Source organism: Rhinolophus hipposideros (assembly GCF_964194185.1).
Source record: "Rhinolophus hipposideros genome assembly, chromosome: 23".
In the NCBI taxonomy this organism is placed as follows: domain Eukaryota; kingdom Metazoa; phylum Chordata; class Mammalia; order Chiroptera; family Rhinolophidae; genus Rhinolophus; species Rhinolophus hipposideros.
Window position 1 is genome coordinate 23610465 of NC_138069.1, and position 19893 is coordinate 23630357.

General features: G+C 55.7%; 1 protein-coding gene across 4 annotated transcripts in view; it reads left to right on the forward strand.

Moving 5' to 3' along the window:
• The first annotated feature begins 622 nt into the window (after positions 1–622).
• Positions 623–19893, forward strand: part of NDST1 (N-deacetylase and N-sulfotransferase 1) — a 67299-nt gene continuing 48028 nt past the window's right edge. The window contains exons 1-2 of one of the 4 annotated variants that reach the window (XM_081034966.1): positions 623–864; positions 18930–19017. The gene's annotated coding sequence lies outside the window, so the exon portion shown is untranslated. The remainder of the gene's footprint in view (positions 865–18929; positions 19018–19893) is intronic. The other 3 variants (XM_081034968.1, XM_081034969.1, XM_081034967.1) reach the window with 3 other exon arrangements.

The window sequence follows — 19893 nt, forward strand, 5'->3', positions numbered from 1 at the left end:
CACTGGGGGTGGGAAACTGAGGCTCAGTGGGAGAGAAAATTTTCGAAGGTCATTCATTTTTTTCATTTGCCTGTTTATGTGCCAGGCTGTGGGGATTCAGCTGGGAACAACTTGTTGGGGGCAGATGACATTCTGGTAAACAATGAAACCAGTAAGTGAACCAGATAATCAAGATAAAGGAAATAAATGGGTTTTCGAGAGCCAAGGCAAAGGTGGGGAGGAGACGGCCCCTGCAAGACCTGTCCACGACAGGTCGTTCCAGCGGAGACCTGGATGTTGGGGAGCCGTCCGACGAGGCCCTGGAGGGTTGTCATCAGCCCAGTGGCTGCGGAGCCAGAGCCCCCCGGACCCGGCCAGGGCGCTCCCAGAGCCCGTGGAGGCGCGGCGGGCGCGGGCTTTGTCTCCCCTGGTTCTCTCCACAGCCTCTCCGACCCCCAGCGCTGTTCCTTCTTTGACCCCGAATAACTTGTTGGTCCCCCCCGGGCTTTGTTTCCGGGGGTCAACGCCCCCGAGACGCCAGGCAGCCGCCCCGGGCCCTCGTGGGTCCTGCATCTGACACCCCTGCTGGCCCCCGCCCCCTACCCGCTCGGAGACCGGGGTCAAAGGCAGCCCCGCGTCACGTGGTCGCGGAGCAGCACCGACTCGGCCGGGAGAGCCGAGGGAGAATCCGGGTGGAAGCCGAGAAATCCAACCCCGATAGCAGCTCGGGGGCCCGCCCCGGCCCCCGCCCCGGGGCGCTCGCCTCTCGCGGACCGCCGCCCGGGCCTCGGAGCCGCTCTCGGGCTGGCACCCACGCCGCATCACGGGATCGAGCCCCGCTCCCACGGCCGCGATTCGGGGCGGTAGGCGCCGCAGCCAGCGGGGGTAAGGGGAGATGGGGGGGCTCCGCCCGCGGACTCGCCCCTTTGTGCTCCGCGGGCCCGCAGGCGGCGACGCGGCGCGCCCCAGCTTCCAGGCTGCAGGGAGACCCCCACCTCGCGGCCGCGGGAGGGGGGAGCCTGCGAGCTGCCCCAGGGCAGCACCGGGGGCCGCCGGGACTGGGGGCTGGGCGCCGGCAGGGAGGGCCGGGGAGGAGAGCGAGCCGGGGGCGGGGCGGGCGGCGGCGCCGGGGTGGGAGCGGCGGCGGCGACCGCGAAAGGGTTAACCCGGTCCCGGCCGGAGCAGCGGCGCACGCCCCGCCGAGGGACCCAGGCGTCCGGCGGCCCGCAGGGAGCGCCCCCTCCCCCGCGTAGCGCCCATCCGTGGCAGGTAAGAGGCGGGCAGGGCCGAGGCCGGCCAGTCCCCTGTCGCGGAGCCGGCGGGGCCCGAGCCCGGCGTGCAGGCCGCGCGGGGCCCAGGCGGCCGCCGGCGCAAGTTTGGTGCGGGCGGGCGCCGGGCGGGCGAGGAGAGTCTGCCGGGCCCCGCGCTGGGGGTGGGAGGACAAAGGGGTGGGGGACCGCGCGCGGGCCGGGGGCAGGCCGGGGTGCGGGCGAGGGCAGCGCGGCAGCTGTAGGTCACGGATAATGTCACTCACGAGGAATGCCCCCTCCCCCTCCCCACTCCCGAACAGGGGAAACTTTTGTCTGGCGAGGGAGGGGGTTAGAGGCCGGTCCCCGCTTCGGGTAGGGTAAGGCAGCCGGACCGGTTTTCTCCCTGCTGAGAGCGGCCTGGCCTATAGCTCCCCTCCTCCCTCAGGTTCTCGGGAGCCAGAACCCCTGCTTTGAACGCTGCCCTTTAAGCCCCTGGGACAGGGTGAGGAGGGGGCGCCCATGGACTCGTGGGTCTGGGGCAGGCTGGGAATCCGGGGACTGGCCTCCTGGCTCTTTCTCAGATTCAAACACCTGGGTCAGCCAGGAGCTATGCCAGGGCCAGGGGATACAGAACCCCAGCTCCCTTCATGCCCTAGTGCTGCTACGCCCCCCACACCCCCCAAAAAGCATAGGGAATGGCCTGGGGCAGTATTGGCTCCTGGTCTGAGGTTCAGACTGACCTGGGCGTCTGTCACTTTCCAGCTGGCTGACCTTGGACTGATTCTTTACCTTCTAGCCTCAGTTTCCTCACCTGTGAAATGGGCAAAATATAATATCTGCCAGAATAAGGATGAAATGAGAACCCGTGGGACCTCAGTAAACAGTGGCATGTTTGTATTGAGCAAGTATTTATTGCATGTTTACTATGGGCCAGGCACTGAGCTAATTGCTTTACATATACGATTTCATTTAATTCTTCGACGTTACTGTTAACCACATTTTACAGAGGGGGAAGCTGAGGCAAAGAATAGCAAAGGTCACACAGGTGGGAAGTGGATTTGACTCCCTCCCCCAGCCTGAGTTTCAACTAACAGGGCTCTACAAGATCCTGTTGTGACTAAGCTCACAATTTCATGTTCAGTTGAAATTATGAGGACACCTGCCCCCTCTCCCCAGTACCCTTACCCCCAAGTGATGCTCCTGCCTGGCACTGGTGCCAGTCACGTCTTGTGCCCTGGCTCTTGTTGTGGGAGGCTGGAGCAGGAGGGGACGTCGGTTGGAGCCTGGGCCTGGAGCTCTGTGATGGTCCAATTTCTGTTGCTGGCTGGGCCCATGGCAGAAACGCTCTCCCAGTGCGGGTGGTACAGGGAGGAGCCCGTCTCCCTGGCTTCAGCTAGGGACAGCTGGTGGCTTTGTCAACAGACCTCTCCCCAGCACCCAGGGGAGGACAGTGCCTTGCATCTCCATTAGACCAGGTCACTTTCAGATTAGCAGGGAGCAGAGGTAGGGCCCAGAAGCAGAGCCCGTGGGGTGATGAGAGATCTAAGGCCACGGGATTGCTCTCTCAGCTGTCCTCTTGTGTGACTCATCAGCAGGGTCCTCTGTGCTAAGCTTACAGGTGGCTCTAGGTGCCCCAGCCCCAAAGGTCCTTGAGGATCCTAATGGGGGGTGGGCTTGGAGCCAGCATCAGGCCTGCAGAATCCTGATGGAAAATGCATGCGTGTGTGGGTTTCTGAACCTAGAGCACACTACGGGCTCTCCGTAAATAACCTGCGAGTGAATGTGGCGTGGGCCAGACTTGCACTGGCGTGGGTGCCCTGTGCTGGCCCAGTCTCTTGGTGGAGGTACCATCTCATGGCTGTTGATCAAGCTTTCATTGGGGGCTTTGAGTAATTTTTTTTAAGGAATAGAGAGCAAATTATTGGCTCATAAATCCCATCTTAAAACAATGGAGTGGAGTAGATAATGAATGAAAGAAGTACGTACTTGGGAGAGGAAAGTTTGTGCATTGCTGTTCTAACTGCTCTGAGGGCTGTTCCAGCCCTGCACCTGGGATTTGCAGGGTCTGGAGGCTTTTCCTGAGCCCTGGGAATAGGGGCCTCATGCGCCGACAGTTCACTTTCAGCTTGTAGGAATATGAGTGGAAATTCCACTAGCTGGATTTTGACGGAACTCAGGAGTGTGGGGGAATGAGCAGAGGGAGCAGAAGGCAGAAAGGAGTGTTAAGGGATGGGGATGACCCTTAGCATGTGGTCATACTGTCCTTGTCATCATGATCAGAGTAGGGGGGAGGCCTCAGGGAACATCAACAGGTGAAGGGAAGGAGCCAGAAAGCAAGACAAGATGGGTAGTGAGCCTCCTGTCAACAAGAGGTATGCAAGAACAGTTTTACAATCACAAGTGGAAGTCGAGAATATGAAATCATAGGTTGCCAGTTGGCCTACGGGCCACCTGAGAAAGTCTACATCTGAGAAACTTAGAAATGGGCCCTGGTCTCTGTCCTGGGCTGTGGACCTGCTTGACCCATCTTCCATACTTAGGGACCAAAGCCAGACCTGAAGGTCCCTAGAGACTGGGCAGCCTTCTGCTGGTTTAGAATTTGCTTTGGGGTATGGCTTGAAATATCCGGAGTGTTTTGAGGACTTGGACATTCTTTACTTGAAATGGAACGTTAGGGTAATTTGTTAAATATGTATGGAAAATGTGGACAGGGGTGATGTACACGAAATGGGCTAAAGGTGCTGCTGGTTTCTGACTGGAGAGGCTGCAGATCTGATGGGGGAGGGAAGAGGAGGATCAAGTGATTGTGAAGAGGCAGGATGTGATCAGTGATAGATGGGCTTTGGAAGGTCGGTGGAGGGGAAAGCTCCTCGGTTATTAATGTCGGTTGTTAATGTCGGCAGGGTTTCCTGGGGGAGGAAGTGTTGGTGGGGCTGCAGGCTGTGGTAAGAGGGGCAGGGGGAGACAAGATCTGTTGTGGGGAGCTCGCCGTATCTGCTCAGGAGTTTGGATTTTATCCTGCAGCCAGTGGAGAGGACAGAGGGTTGTAAGCAGCTCATTGAGTCCATGCCTGTTACTGTGCCTTGTGCCAGGCTTCTCACAGACGCTCCATTGAAATCGTACAATACCCCTGCAAAGTAGCTGCTGGTGCTGGTAACCCCACCCCCGCCCCATTTTCAGATGGGGAAATGGAGGCTCAGAGTGCTCAAGTCACTTACAGAGCTGTGTTTGAACGCAGGCCCAAACTGCTTCTGCCCTATGGTGTTGCTCTTCGCAGGTCATTTGGCCAAAGATGGTGGCAAGGCGGGCTGGGTTGCAACCAGCTCAGAGATGATGCTCATTGTGCTCCAGCAGAGAGCTGACCAAAGTCTGACTCAGGCCATGGGACTGAGAGGGAAGAAGAGAGGGGCTGCAGGACTTGGTAGCTGCCTTGGGGAATCAAGGTCGTCACAGGTGGCCTAAGACTTGGGGAAGGACCCTTCAGTGGCAGTGTCACTACTTTCAAGTCCCTGCAGGGCTCTCTATAGGCAGAGGGCATAGTCATGTCCTGTGTGGCTTTTGAGGGCAGAGACAGCACCAAGGGTTACAGGGAAGCTAACGGGAATAAACTACTTGGCCAGGAAGCAAGGGCCCCATTACTGAAGGAATGCAAAAAGGCTGGAGAGTTGGAGAGGGTGTCGAGGGTCTGTACCAGGAGGGGCAGGCCTGGGTGAACTCTGTCAGTTCTCATTCTACCCTAGAATCTCAGCATTTGGTGTCGGGGGGTGGTGCCTGGCCCACTTCCACCCTGTTTTTCTCATAGCTTTTTGGAACTTCCCCTTCTTGTACATCTTGGGAAGTTCCCCTTACATGCCAGGGTCCGCCTGGGAGTGTCCTTGCCCCATGGACTACACTCAGCCCAGCTGACCTTCAAGGGGCCCCTTCGGATGTCTGGATCAGCCACCAGAACCTGGGCTGCTGGGAGCTGTGGTTTGACAGAGGACTGGAGCCTTCTTCCATTTCGCAGTCTGTGAAATGGGTTCGGCCTCTCTTTCCTCAAATAGGAGGAAATAAGGCTGAATCGTGAATCAGGCTGAGTCAGTAGGGGTTGGAGGAAAGGGCTGGTGGGTTTAAAAGTGAGGAGTGGGAGGGGTGGGATGAGTGGGAGGGCAGGGTAATCTCCTTCCTTCCCCAAAGTAGAGGTTAAAGCAGGGTCTCCTGGTGTTGGGGTCCACCAGCAAAGGCGCTTTCTCCCGCCTGCGGGGCTGATAACAAAGCTCTGTTCATCAGCTTTCGCTTAGAGGTTTAGAGCTTGGTAAAAGGAGTGGACCTGAATGCCTGGGACTGTGGCCTCAGGGCTAGAGCCAGTCTGTCACCAAGGGAGTCACAGAGGTGACGAAGCTCTTATCTAGATGGAAGAGAGTGTGTGTTAAGTTGTTCATGGCCCTTTTGATTCCTACCTGTTTTATTTCTTAATACGGATTGGAGTAATCTAATTTTAAAACATTAATGAACATTCGTTTTTTGGAGAGCAAGGTATGGAAGGTGGCTGGCTATGTGACTGCAGGGCCCTTTTCTATTTCCCCTCAGCCGTCAAACAGAGCCTGCCACTTTTCCCTCCCTGTGGGCGTCCCATCCCTTCCTGCCTCCACATCTGCTCATGGCAAGGACACTGCATCCCAGAGACAGCCCCTCACCTGCCCCCAAATCCTCTCCCCTGCCCCGCCAGTGCCCAGCTTCAGTGGCATTCTTAATTCCTCAGAGCTGGTGTTGCCTCCTCCCTGCTTTATGTGTGCAGAGCCTATTATCTGGCCCTTTCACGGGCCCTTCACACACCTGACTTTGAATTTTGGTTTCTTAAGCATATATCTCATCTCCCCCAGAATCTGTGCCCCAGAAACAGGGGCTGCGTGTGGCCCCTTTTTGCACCAGTGGAGGTAGGCAACATTGCAGAGCAGAGTCAAAAGTCCTGGGTTCAAATCTCAGCTCTGCCACCATTGGCTGTGGGAGCCAGAGCAAGTTACCTAACTCTCTCTGGGCACCAATTTCCTCAACTGACAAAGGAAGAGAGTAAGAATCCTATTTTGCTAGGGAGATTGAGTAGATCATAGTAAGAGCCCAGTAAGCAGGAACTTTTCAAGGATACCATGGGTATTATTGTTGTTTATGCCTGGGAGGTGATCTGTCCTTTCAGAGATGGAGGGAAGAAGACTCTGGGGAGTTTGAGTTCCTGAACTTCCTGTCTCATGGCCTCTGAAGGCTTGTTCAGATGATGAAACTGAGGCCGAGAGATAGGGCAATTGGCATGGGGTGCAGGAGCTGCTGGTCTTATCCAGGAAGCCTGGCAGGATTTCCTCTCGTTGTTACACCTGTTTTTCCTCTTCCCTTCTTTCATCAAGGTTAAGGTGCTCAAGTTCTGTAGACCCAGCCTGGCAGCCATGTTGGGCAGTATCTAAAACATGTGCCAGATAAGATGGCTTGGCTGGCAGGCCCTGTGGCTGCCCTCACGACCAGGGACCCAAGGCCCAGACTGTGTGCACTGTGGCCTGGATCCTCCAGAGGCTTCCTGGCCAGCCTCCCTGTGCCCTGGGAAGGGGGAGAGGACGATGGCAGGGAGAAGTGACCTGGGCCAGGGCTTGGGGCAGGTGGCTAGGACACAGAGCAGGGGCTGGGAGGCAGGCTCTGGAGCCAGACTATCTGGGTTCAAATCCCTGCTGAGCCACTTCCTACTTGGGGGACCTTGGGCAAGCTGTTTAGTTTCTTCATCTGTACAAAAAGGATCATGATTGTCCCCATCTCACAGCATTTAGAGCGTAACGCAGGGAAGGTGCTTAACGACAAGCTCCTTGGCAATTGTTACAGTCGGTGATGTTATTGACTAAGGTGCTCATCTCACCCTCCCACCAGCAGATGGAGATAGATACGTATCATCCCCGTTTAGCAGATGCGGTAACTGAGGCTTGGCGAGGTGTACAGCTTTGCCCAGAGAGGTTCCGACTCGGGGGAAGAGGGGTCTCCTGATTTCTGAGGGGCTGCTCCGGCCAGATGAAGCACCAGAAATGAGGAAACTTCATCAGAAGTATCCAAGAGGGAGGGGCTGTGTCCGGAGGTGTGGACCAGCATCCTGGCGCTCACGTGGCTGACATGTGGTGAGGACTCTGGCCTCCTTCAGACCTGAGGTCTGGCTTCATGAGGCAGGGCGTGGATTCCCATCACCCTCAGGCTGGCCAAGGATCAGCCTGTCCAGGCAGGTCCAGGGTGGCATTCGGTGAAGGTTTGCTATAGTCATTGCGCAGGGCACCTCTGGTTTACCCTACCTGCCCAGGCAGAGGCCAGGTGAGGAAAAAGGAATGTCGTCATCGCAGGGCCTTCACTCACGCTGCACACTCTGCCCGGATCCCTTCCTCCTCTCCTCACACCTGGGCAGCTCCTGCTTTTACAGGAGTGTCAGCATCACCTGTTCACGGAAGCTCTTCCTGATTCACCTGGAGGTGAACCACCCCAGATACACTGAGTCAGAAACGGGGGTAGGGGTTTGGTGGAGGAATGGGAGCTAGCAGTCTGTTTTAAGAAGCCCTCCAGGTAATGTCAATGCATGCTTAAGTTTGAGAAACACTCGGTTAGGTATGCATAATTAAAAAAAAAAATGATGCTTCTCTCCTTGGGCTGTCAGCATATCCAGACATCCAGCAAACGTGGGGGAGCCAGAGGAAAGCCCAGTTTCTCTCCATCCTATCTTCAAGGAGCCACCATCTTGTAACAGCTTTCTAACCCCAGGGAACAATCTTGTGATACAGTGATGGGGTTCAATAGAACCGCAACTGGATTACAGGAGACAGTGCTGGGGCTACTTGAGGGAGGCAGTATTAGGTGCTGGGGGGGCTGTACAGGTGACAAGGATGGGTGCCAGGAGCAAGCCAGCTGTGTTCTGGGGCTGGGGCCAGGGCTGGGGTCCTGCTGCAGAGAAGGGTATGTTCTAGATGTGCGGGTGCATGGGTGGGTGATTACAGTGGCCAAATGTCATCTGAGAGGGCCCAGTGGTTTCGAGCATCGATAATTTTAATGAAGATGATCATATAACTGCCACTTCCACTTACTGGGAGCTTAGAGATGCTTGTTAGACACTTCTGTGTCATCCCCAGAATAATCCTGTAAAGGAGGCACTAGTATTGTCCCCATTTGTAGGTGAAACCACTGAGGCCATACAGCCCTAAGGTGATTGATCTAGGAATTCTATAGGATTCTGTAGGAGGGACTAGAAGCGTGATCTCATTGGAAAAGGGCAGCAGGGGGTAGTCCTGGAGTGTTTGTGTAGCAGGCACAACTGAGACTGGCTTTCTAAAGATGCAGAAATGTACATTTTCTCTAATGCGTGACTACGGCTTTGGACGGCGGCAGTGACGGGATTGTGTTGGGGTGGTTAGGGCTCAGGCCCCCAAGTTAGGGCTTTTACTGCAGTCGCTGCTACTCTCCCTGTCTTATGGATGGGCCACTCGAGGCACAGATAATCAGTGCTACGTTCCAGGTCCCACAACGAGGGCAAGAGGTACAATCAGAGAGACAAAAGGGGGGTTTCCTCTAGTTCTAGCACAAGGGATGGAGGTCAGGATCGGAGCCCACTGTCTACCCTGCTGTTCTTTTCTGCCTCAGTGTCCCCAAGGTACTGCCCAGGAGCTCAAGGGCTTTCCTGACGCAGCGTTCCCTATATTTCTCAGTGGGAAACCGAGAGCTGGGGAGGACCAGGGACTTGCCCGCACAGGCCCACACACTGACAGCGGAGACCAGATCCCAGAGCTGTCTCTGTTCTGACCAGGGAAGGCTTTGTTTCCCGCAAACGGCCCCCCCTCACCTTTGGCAGGCTGGGTAGCTGGAGCCCTGAGGCTGGCCCAGAGCAATGCTGGGGGGCAGAGATGGGTGTGTGCTGGGGAGAAAGCTGCCAAGGAGGGGTGGGGCAGCTTCCAAGGGGAAGAATGCCGAGAAGCCCAAACCCCAGACGGAAACCAAATGTATTTTCTAGGTCCTGAGAGGATATTTAGAACAATGGAAGTAGGATGGGGGAAGTTGGACTACAAAAAAGTCTTCTTGATATCCTTAAAAAAAAAGAAAAAAAAAAGTAAAGTCTTTAGGTTTGACTTTTGTTTTTCTGAAGGATGTTTATGTAACTTCCTGAAGCAGGATCCCAGGGCCCCTCAAAGTTTGTCAGATGCGGTTGTGTCTCGACTCAGGCCTTTGGAGCTAGGAAGGACTTGATTGGGTAGTTTCCCCATTTTAGAGTTGGTGGAACTGAGGCCCTCAGAGGAGGGAGGTGCCTGCTTGAGGTTGCACAGTGAGGCAGCAGAAGACTTGGGACTAGAGTGTGGGTCTTCCAGTGCCTTGCAAGGGGCTGTTGGCTTGACTTACCTCTCCCAGGGTCCCAGCTGGCATGGAGGTTGGACAGGAGCTGTGGTGGGGTCCCCCTTGGAAACACTGAGAGCTGCTGGATTCGGGACAAGGCCAGGTCTGGTCTGGAATGAGCTGGGCCCACTGGATGGTGTCTCGCATGGTTGGGAGGAGGCTGGGATGGTTTGCATGGTGATGCCACCCCTGTCCAGATGCTGGGCCCAGCTGTGCGCCTTCTGCCCAGCAGCTGGGAGCTGTGAGTCATACCCAGTGGGTGCCGAGGCGAGGGTTATTGTATGTCGTGATTCATTCCGTTCTCCCAGCCCTGAAGGGATGACTAGGCCCTGAGCCTGATTCATGCTCAGGCCTGTGGACTTAAGCGCCTATGCGTTTGGGCTCCACATTTACAGATATGAGGGGGACCAGAGGGACTGGGGAAGCCCCTGTCCTCTGCCACCTCCTATCTCTGGATCCCATGTATCCCACGATCTTGACCCATCCGTTCTCATTGATGCAGGCATCTATAAGTCCCCGAAATCATAAGCAACGTTTTGGAGGCATTTCTGTGTATTCTTTTTCTGCAGAGAGGAGTCCACAGGTTTCATCAGGTTGTCAGAGGACTCAGCGTCCCCTGCAGTGCTGACAAGAGGGCAAGGGGCTGCATCGTGCACCGCAGGCTTGAGAGAAGGCCGGTGAAGAAGCAGTGTGTAGTAGAAAGTAGCCTGTGGGCAGTGCAGGTTCAGAGTGGTCTCAGAGGCCACGGACAGTACCTCTAAGCCGGTACTGTCACTTGTGAGCTGCATGACTATGAGTGAGTTACTGTGTCTGCTTCAGTTCCCCAGTTATACAACGGGAAGAATAAGAATAGTTATCTCACGGTGTGATAGGCTTTTAAATAAGATAATGCACATAAAGAACCTATCCCAGTGCCTGGTACAAAGCAATCACTTGGTAAAAGTTTGCTATCATTATCAGTTCCAGTTCTCTGTTAATTTGCGGTGTGATCCTGTTAAGTGTCTTGTTTTGGGGTCTTAGTCTCCCCATCCAGCTCTGCACTCTGTGTTGGGCTTTCCAGGACTCTCTGTAGAACAAGGTTGGAGAGTGGGGTGGATGGGAGGGAGGGGGAACCCCTCTGCATTCTGGGATTCCCTAGCCCAAACCCCTTCCCTCCACCCTGCCTTTGTCCTGAAGCAGGGTTATGTAACCAGCCGGGCCTGGCCAGGCAAGACACGGTTCTCAACCTTATTTTTTTTTTTTTTTGTCTCCATTGTCTCTTCCTCTCCCTTCCCCCAATGGAGCTGTTGCATTAACTGACCTGTTCTTCAAGCTCTGGGGATGAAATCGAACCTGTGCTATTCTGCCACCAATTGATTTAGTCCGGAGGTTTGCTGGGCAGGTGGCCCCTCCTGGGGACAGACAGAGCTGATGCCTTTGTGCCTGCTTTGGGGACAGAGACAGGGATTCCTTTATAGGAGGAAAGGCAGGTCATAGGCAGGGGGTGGGGGACTTGTTCCAGCAAGTACACCCACCCCCTCCCCCTGACTCCCTCCCCAGGCGTGCTCTCCCTATCCTTTCAGCCCAGCACCAATGCCTCCTCTTCCAGGAAGCCTTCCCTGGTATCACAGCTGCAGGGAAATCGACCTCTGCTGAGTTCCACAGCATGTTCTCTGTCCCTTTTAAGCAAACAGAGGCCACAAACTGGCAGGCCACATCCGCCCCACAGGCACATTTTGCTTGGCCCATGCCAAAAGTTGCCTACAGGAGATTTTACATAAATAACCCTATTTCTGGCTTTACTTCAAAAATTGGAAGATCAGAAAACTTTGAGCTTCCATTCTCCAGTGGTCACTACTAGAGATGAAGCACACACCCTCCACTTTGCCCCAGCCCCACCTGCCACTTTGCACATGATCTTTCTGGCCCTCTAGGCATGAATTTGCAATCCTGCTCTGATGGCAGGGACTGCTTTCTCTCCTGCGCTGTAGTGTGGTACCTCTTCTGTCTGCTCTGTAGGCATTTTGAGGGTGGTGCAGGGTGAGGGACTGACTCATCTCTGCATCCCTTAAAGCACTGTGCGCAGGCTCAGGGCCGTGTATACAGCAGGAGGATAATAAGTGCTCCCTTTATGAACGAAGGGGTGGCAGTGGTGCTCCCCACCTGCTGTGAAGGTTCCATTTAATACAGGCTCTGGATCTGCCTGCCCCGTGGCCTTTGAATCCTCTCCCACATAAGCTGTGGCTGCTTAGCCACTGACCCAGACACCTTCTTAAGCTGCGGATAAACAGTCACTGAAAGTGTCCCCAAGCTGCAATACGACCAAGGAGAGGAACATTTCACCTGCAGCTGTCCCCACGGTTCACTGTCCCAGAGGAATTGGAGGAGTGCTCAGGGAGAAGGGAGGACCTCTGCATCCTGCGGGGATGGGGGACAGGGACGAGAGGGTCATTTCAGGTGTTTGCTAGACTGGGCTTCCTCTCCTTGGGGCCTTTCTCTGCTTTGTTCTCCTTCTGGAGTAGTGCTTTATCCATTAGCTCCTTTATCCAGCTGTCTGTCCAGCTAAGGTTTATTTCACTCTTTTAATTGAAATCCTAACCATCCCCTGAGGCCAGCTAAGACATCTCCTCCTGGAAGAGGTCTTAGTTGAAAGGCTGCAATTGCTCTGGGTACAAGAAAAACCTGGGAAGCTTCTAAAAAAATGCATATAGATTTCTGTCCCCTGTCTTTGATCGCTTCAGTTTTGGGAATAGTCTCCCTCTCCTTTCAGACATGAGGGTCCGTAGATACGCTTTGAGGACCCCCAGGGCTGCTAGGGAGGACCCCTGGGTGGCAGTTGTACTCTGTGACATCTACATGCCCCTTTCCCTCTCTGGGCTCCTCCTTCACCTCGGCACTAACATGCTGGGCTCTTCGTGATGGCTGAAAGTTCCTTGTGAGCCACGAAAAGGGATGGAGCAGGTGCCAGTGTCTGGGTGGGGTGAGGACCCCACTCCTGGCCCCACCCTGGCCAGGCTGAGGAGGATTTCAGAGTCTTCAGGCACCAGCTCAGGAGAAGAATCACCTGACGTCAGGGGAGGAGGCAGGCTGAGAGCCAGGGTCAGAGTGGGCAGGGACTGGGTCCCTGGTGTCAGGCCCCGCAGGGAGGGCCTGAGCCCGGGGAGGGTGGAGGACTGACCTGGCCACAGGCCGAAGGGCATTGTGTTATGTGATTCTGTGGCAGGTAGGCTGAGGCTTCAAGTGCAGGCCTGGACAAGCCGTTTACAGATGGGTAAACTGAGGTACATAGAGGAAGGGACCCTCCGAACGTCACCTATGAGTACATGGGAAGTCGGGCCTGGACTCCAAGTCTTCTGACTCCCAGGCAAGGCCACACGCCTTTGTTTCCACCCCCCTCTGCAGGGTCAGTGCCCGATCACTCAGCTGGGATAATCATCTGATTGTCTATGATGACCTCGAGGCTCGGGCCTGGAAAAGTGAAGCCACCACCCTCACAGCTTCCCTGGAGGCATGAAACCAGTTGGGTGTGCAAATTACCCCTCAAACAGCATCCATTCCCCCCTCCTTTTTTCCCCGTAAACTGTTGCCGATGGGCCAGCTGCCTCTGTGCCCATTTCCGCCTGGCACTGGGCTTCACACTCTTTATTCGGAGAACAAAGCTTCCTTCTGATGGTCCTGCTGACAACAGGAAAAGGGCAGGCGTGGCACTGGGCCTCCCTCCTCCACCTCCTCTTGCTGGGAGCATGGGGCAGCCTTCGTCCAGGGGGCTGGGAGAGAGGAGAGCAGCAGCCCAGTCTGTGTTTCTGCTAGTGGCTGCAGCTGCCGTGTGGGCCCAGCTGTCAGGCCCAGAAGTTCTCCTTCAGTGGCCAAAAGGGTGGGCAAAGGCATCGGACAGGGACCAATGTAATTGCCCTGTTCTGATCTAAGCCGTCAATGGTCCCAAGACAGGATGGGGATTTGGCCGGGCACAGTTCCTATGACAACCCTCTGGGTTTCAGCCAGCGTAGGTGGGGTACCAAATTGGCTTCAAGTCACCCAGGTATCTTAGGGGGCTGCAGAAACTGTAAGGTGTGTCCAAATGAGGAAGGCAGTGGTTGCTCATGCAATGGTCCTTTAAAACATCTCTCTTGTTCCAGGCACTGGGGCACAGCCGTGAACAAAACAGACCGAGTCCCTGTTTTGGATGTGGGACTGACTTTCTAGTAGTGGGGATAGAATCAACAAACCAACAAATACTAACTCAGCACTAGCTATTTGTCAGGTCGTGAGAAGTACCTGCAAGCACGGTAAAACTAGTTGGGGGTTAAAAGTGTGACTTGAGGGAGTGGCTCTGCTGTGTTGGGTGGTGGTCTTGGAAAGTCTGGTAAGTAGACTTCAGGAGGGAGAGGGGGAGCCATGGGTTACCTGGGGAAGAACATTCCAGGTAGAGGGAACAGCATCCCAAAGACTCTGAGGCAGGAGGGTACGGGATGTGCTTGAGAAATGTCAAGGAGGTTGGTGTGGCTGGGGCGGGAAGACTAAGCGCCATCCTGGTGGGAGATGGGCCTCCTGACCCACCAAGAAGACTTGACTGTTTCGTCTGAGTAAAGGGGAAGATGCTGAGGGGTTGGGCCAAGGTCAGACTTGTTTCAACCTCCATTTGAGAGGGATGGTGTGGGCTGTTGCATGGGGAAGAGACTGGAGGTGGAAGCTGGAATCTGACCAGGAGACTGCTGCTGTCATGTGGATGAGGGAGAAACGCAGCGTGGGGTTGGTCAGGGAGGCAACCCGGGGTTGGCTTCTGGATTGATTTTGCAGGATGAACCGATGGATTCGATGGGGGTGTGAGAGAAAGAGGGTGTCAGTGGCAAGGTTTCTGGCCTGAGGACAGTTGTTGGCCTTTATTAAGGCAGGGAAGGTTGCAGGGCAGCCGGCTTGGGGAGAGAAATGGAGATTCCGGGTCAGAGGTGTTAGGTTGGCGCTTATACGGTGGTGGGGGCACATGGGTAGAGACTGGTCCTGTGCCTTGGTTTCCCCTCTTGTACATAGAAGTGTTGAGCTGGCCCAGGGTTCTGAGGGTGGCAGGGAGCACTTCAGGAGGCTGCACGTAGCACAGTGCTTAACCTCCTGCATTTGGAGCTCAGGCGTAGAGGCGAATCCTTTCTCTGCCAGTGGCGTAACCTCTTGGCCGTGGGACTCTGGGCGACCTAACCTCTCTGAGCCTCAATTTTCTCATCTGTGAAGATGGGCAAACCATAGTACCTGCATCACATCATGGGGTTCCTGTGAGGGTTCAATGAGAAAATGTGCACAAAGCACTTAGGAAAGGCCCTGTGCACATACCGCATCCAGTTAACGGGCTGTTAGTAACAGACCTGTGTAATGGGTCAGGTTAAGGGGTTTTGCCTGGTGGGTGGCAGGAGCCATGGAAGATTGTTGAGTGGGAGCATGTTACACATGTGGTTTGAAGGGACAGCTGTGAGTGTGGAGACTTGGGCTGGGTCCTCTTGGCAAGTCCCTGAGCCCCTTCCACTGAGGGCTGGCCCTGATGGACTCCATCACCCTTCCCCACCCGAGGGTCTTCACTGACTTGGTGTGGGTAGCCTCTGCCTTGCACAGGTCCCTCAGGATGGGTCATTTTCCCTAAGGTTTCCTACAGGGCCCCTTGTCTCTGCGTCCCAGTGGCTGACCTGAGGGGCATTGAGGGGCAGATGACGTTGAGGGGACTTGAGTTGCATGTAGGGCTCTGGACAGGGCTGGCAGGGGCAGGGCAGGCGTGTTGTGGCATTCCACTGGGCACTTGCATATGACCTCGGCTCCTGATCTGGGTCCAGGCTGGATGGCGCTTGCTGCTGTGGAGCCATGGAGAGGTTGACAGAGGCGGAATGTGGCCTCCTGAGGACCCACACTTCAGTGGTGCCCAGGCATGCCAGCCCGGCCCTGTGCTTTTGCAAGCCCGTTTCCCAGCAGTTGAGTCGTGCCAGGACAGCCAAGGACATTTTAGAGTCCCCCAGGGCTCCCAGCCAGGCTGTCACCGAGCATTGCTTGTTTTCCCAGGATCCCAGCATTTTTAGGGATGGACGGGGCTCTGGAGATATTCCAGGGACTTTTCTCAACAGCTGGGTAAATTGAGAGAGAGAGCAAGGCACTTGACCAAGGTCTCACAAGGCCGCCTTCCTCCTATCTGTCACCTCCCTGTGTTCCCCTGTCCCTTGCTCAGACTCCTGGCTTCCTGCCCGGACCTTTGTACCAACCTCCGTCTTGTGGGCTCTCCGAGAGCTTTGTTTGTCCTGCTATTATCATAATCTTCCTATAACCTGCCAGGCACTCACACTATTTGAGTGAGTCTGGTCTCCTGGCCCCTCTCGTCCCAGACAGAGCAGTGCAGCACAGAGGTTCTGAGCTCAGCCCCCAGAGCCAGACTGATCTCGGTTCCAATCTCAGCTCTGCCCCTTCATAGCTTGGCGACCTGGGGCAAGATGCATCACGTTTCTGAGCCTCAGTGTGAAATGAAAACAGTAGCAATACTTAATTTAGGAGGACAGTCTGATGGTTAAATGAGATAACATCTGAAGTCCTGGGTATAATACCCGGCCCAGAGTGAAGCTCTCAACAATGGCCATTGTTGTTATAATATAAAGGCCCATCAATGCCGATTTCACTGGAAAGATAAGGGCCTGGAGGGAAGACAAAGCCCTGGGCCAGGAGGCAGGAGATGTGGGTTCTAACTTCACTCTGCAACACCGTCTCACTGTGTGCTTTTTGGGAAGTCACTCCTCCGCTGGGAACGCCACTTTCCTCATTTGAGAAAGAAGTCCCTGTTATGTTCCTATAAAGTTGTCATGTGATGCCCAAGCAACGTCTGTGAAAAAGCTTTGCAACTGTGTAGTGATTTAAAAACGGCATGGCGGTGGCTGTGGTGTGCTGGTGGTGATGAGGACGTTGTAGCCACAGCAGTGGATAACTGGCTTGGCTGGAGGCTGGTCAGCCTGCCAATGCTCAACGCCCACACAGGCGTCCCATCCCCGCCTGCTGCAGACCTCCGCCAGCCTGCCTTTCCCATCAGCCCCAGCATTGGACATTCAAAGATGTGGGAGGTGCAAAGACCCGAGGGCTCCCTCCAGGCTCGAGTGGGTTTTGGGTGACCTGTGGCTGATGAAATGTAGGGATTAAAGCCAGACCCAGGTTTGAATCTCAGCTAAGCCCTTCCCAACCGGGAGCTTGAGCAAGTTGCTAAATTTCCACGAGCCTCAGTTTCCACATTTGTAAGATGAGGCCCTGCTGACGCGGAGCCTAGTATTTAGCACAGGGCCCAGCATCAGTTACGTAGTTGAGGTTGTATAATATGTTTTCCGCCTGGAGTGTAGTGACTGATGGATTTATGGATGTGGGGAGTTGGGGGCCATTGTGCTTGGGATGAGCTATGGTGGTTGGTTATGCTCCCTATGGAACTGCCCAGCTTAGAGTGAGGAGGACCCTTGGAGCACCTGGCACTCTTCCATTTTACAGGTGAGCAAAGCAAGACCCAGAAAGGAGCAGTGAGAGGGGCTTGCCTGAAGTCACTTGCAGGTGGGATTAGGTTGTTGGGACTAGGGTGACACTAGTGAGGCTCTTGGAGCCACCTTGGAGGAGAGTTCGCCCTCAGGTGCTGCTGTGGGGTGGCACTCGGGCCCAGCCTCATGCAGCTATAATAGCACCTGAGAGGGTTAGCATCGTGCCTGCGGCCTTGCTTGCCTTACTGGAGCCTGTCTAGGACTAGAAGTGTGATGTTCTGATCCCATGGACTGTTCTCTGATCCTTGGGGTGCTGGGACACCTGCGAGGCTCACCAAGGAACCTGCAATCCGTAGACCACCCGCACTGTCTCTGCTCTCTAACTGTCTGTGCTCCAGAGAAAGCAAGGACCTCCTGCCCACTGCCCCCGCCTCCCGCTCCTTCCCCGCCGGCAGTGCTTCCGTGGAAGCTTATTGAGCCCCTCACTGCCGAGGCATGTTGGCGGTGACTCCTGTGGCAGGGACAAGCATCAGGGAGTCTGGAGGGACGAGGCTACTTTCTCATGGACCTTGGGTCTCAGCAGGCCCCCGTGTGGTGCCCTCCAGGCCTCCAGAAGATTAGGGGGCTTCTGCAGCTCCAAGGGCCTCAAAGCTTTCCCTCTCTCTGCATCGCCCCCAGCACACCTGGCTTCCCTCCACCCTTCACGGGGCCTGGAGCTTTTCAGTTTCCTCCAAGGCTTTCGTGTCTTCCTGGCAGCCTGGTCTTGGGTCATCCATGTGGGTCAGTCTCTCCATCACCACCCTCGGGCCTGCTGGCTGGGCCTCAGGGGACTTGTTAAGAGGTGGCCAAGGCTGCATGCTCATCCCTGCAGAGGTTCCTAGGATTTACCTGGGGCTGACAGCATCCTAGGCCACCCTCATGGTGTGACGTGAGGGGGCCTGGGACAGTCGCCCCAGTCTTCATACCCCACCCCCATGCCTACAGGCATACCATCTTTTGTTTCTCCTGCTGCTCTTGGGGCCTGACATTCTGCCCTTAGCAAGCTGCCTTGTGCTCTTGTTGGCGTCCTCTAAAAAGGCAAATACCCTTGCAGGTGGACACTCCTCCATGTTTGCTGCTGAGAAGTGAAGCCAGGTCAGCCTGGCCCTTTTCCAGACGCCTGTGTGACCGTGGCCAGGTTGCTTCTTCTCTCTGGGCTGTGGAAGGCCCTTTTTAGCTCTAAGCCCGGACTCTCTGGCATGGATCCTGCCCCCTCCACACTGGCAGTCCCCCTCCTTCCTCCTGTGCAGGTGTGGAGGGGGCCGGAGCTGAGGCAATGGGAACGGCCTGGCAGCTGGGCTGTAGTGGGGTGGGAGCCAAAAGCTAGTGTCACAGATGCCTTGATCACCGGCTGGCCCCAATAAGTCCCTCTTCCTCCTTGTCTCAGGACAGGTGGGGAAACTGAGGCCAGGAGTGGGGGAGGGACTTGCTTAAGATCACTTAGGAAGTCAGGCAGAATTGCAGCCAGAGCCAGGTTACGGTTGCTGCCAGTGAGGTTTCCTCCACTCCCGGCTGCTGTCATCTTGAGGGGAACCAGGGCCCCGTCGGCAGGAGGGTTGGGGACATGCTTTCTCTTCTGTGGAAGACGCCGCCAAGGCAGGAGTCCCTGCCTGTTGTGGGGATCCCTGGGCGGAGGGCTGAAGTGGACAGGACATTCTCTTCCTGATATCCTGGAGGTAGAGGCTGCTGACCTCTGACAAGGGACATGGGGTGGGGGCTGGAAGCTTCCAGGAATGTGGTTGGTGGCTCAGGGTGCCCTAGGGCCACCTCCTCTCCTTTCCTCCCGGGGAGAGGGCTGGGCCAACAGTAATGCCATTTGTCCTGGCTCTGGGATTAGGTGCGGCCGTGCTAAGTGAGGAGTGTGGAGCCATGGAGAGGACGCGGTGAAGTGAAGCGGAGCTGAGCGGCTGCTGCCTGGAGCTCTGGTGGGTCTTGGCATTGTCTCCCCAGCGTCCCCGTCCCTCTGACCGCAGCCCCTGCGGCTCTCCCTCCTGTCCAGTCCTCCCGGGTCTGTCTGCATGTACGCATACAGGCAGTGTACGCGCGTTCATACCCACGCAGGCAGGGCCCGGGGCGCAGAGGTGGGGCAGGCTGGCCCGGAGCCTGGTGTGGGATCCTGTCTGCCTTCAGGACCAGAAGTGGGTTCCTCCAGTGTTCCCCGGGGCCACCCCAGGCTGACCTGGCAGATTGGAGGAGAAGGAGGCTGTGGCTGAGGGATGGAAGGAAGGAAGAGCTCAGTGTCTTTTGCAGCTTCTCCTGACAGCTCGGCAAGTCCACCAATCTGCCTGAAGCCAACAGGTCTGAAGTTAGAGATTTACGGCAGGACCGTAGGGAGAGTTGGAATGGTAAGGTCCCCAGGTGCTCAGATGTTACATTCGTGGCCTCAGTGCTGTCTAGACCTTGAGCACCACCCTGAGCACCTTGAGCACCTCCCTGGAGCCGGAGGGTCCTCTAGAGGGTTTCCATGTCTGTAACTTGGGGACTAGTCCCAATCACCCTGAATTTGGCACCTGTCTGGGGTAGAGTCCACTAGCAGCCTTCATTGTATTCTCAAAGGGTTCTGTAACCCCAGGAGGTCACAAACGCCCGGTCTAGTCCACTCCCCTTATTGTCCAGTTGAGGAAACGGAGGCTCAGAGACGGGAAGGATCGCGCTCAGAGGCGCACAGTGAACGAGTTGGAGGCACTGGGAAGCTGATATGGGCTTCAGACCCACGTAGATTTTGGTTTCTGCATCCGTCAGAGGAGGCCCCCAAATATGCCTGCTTCTCAGAATCTCTCAGGGGGCTTCTGGCGACTTGG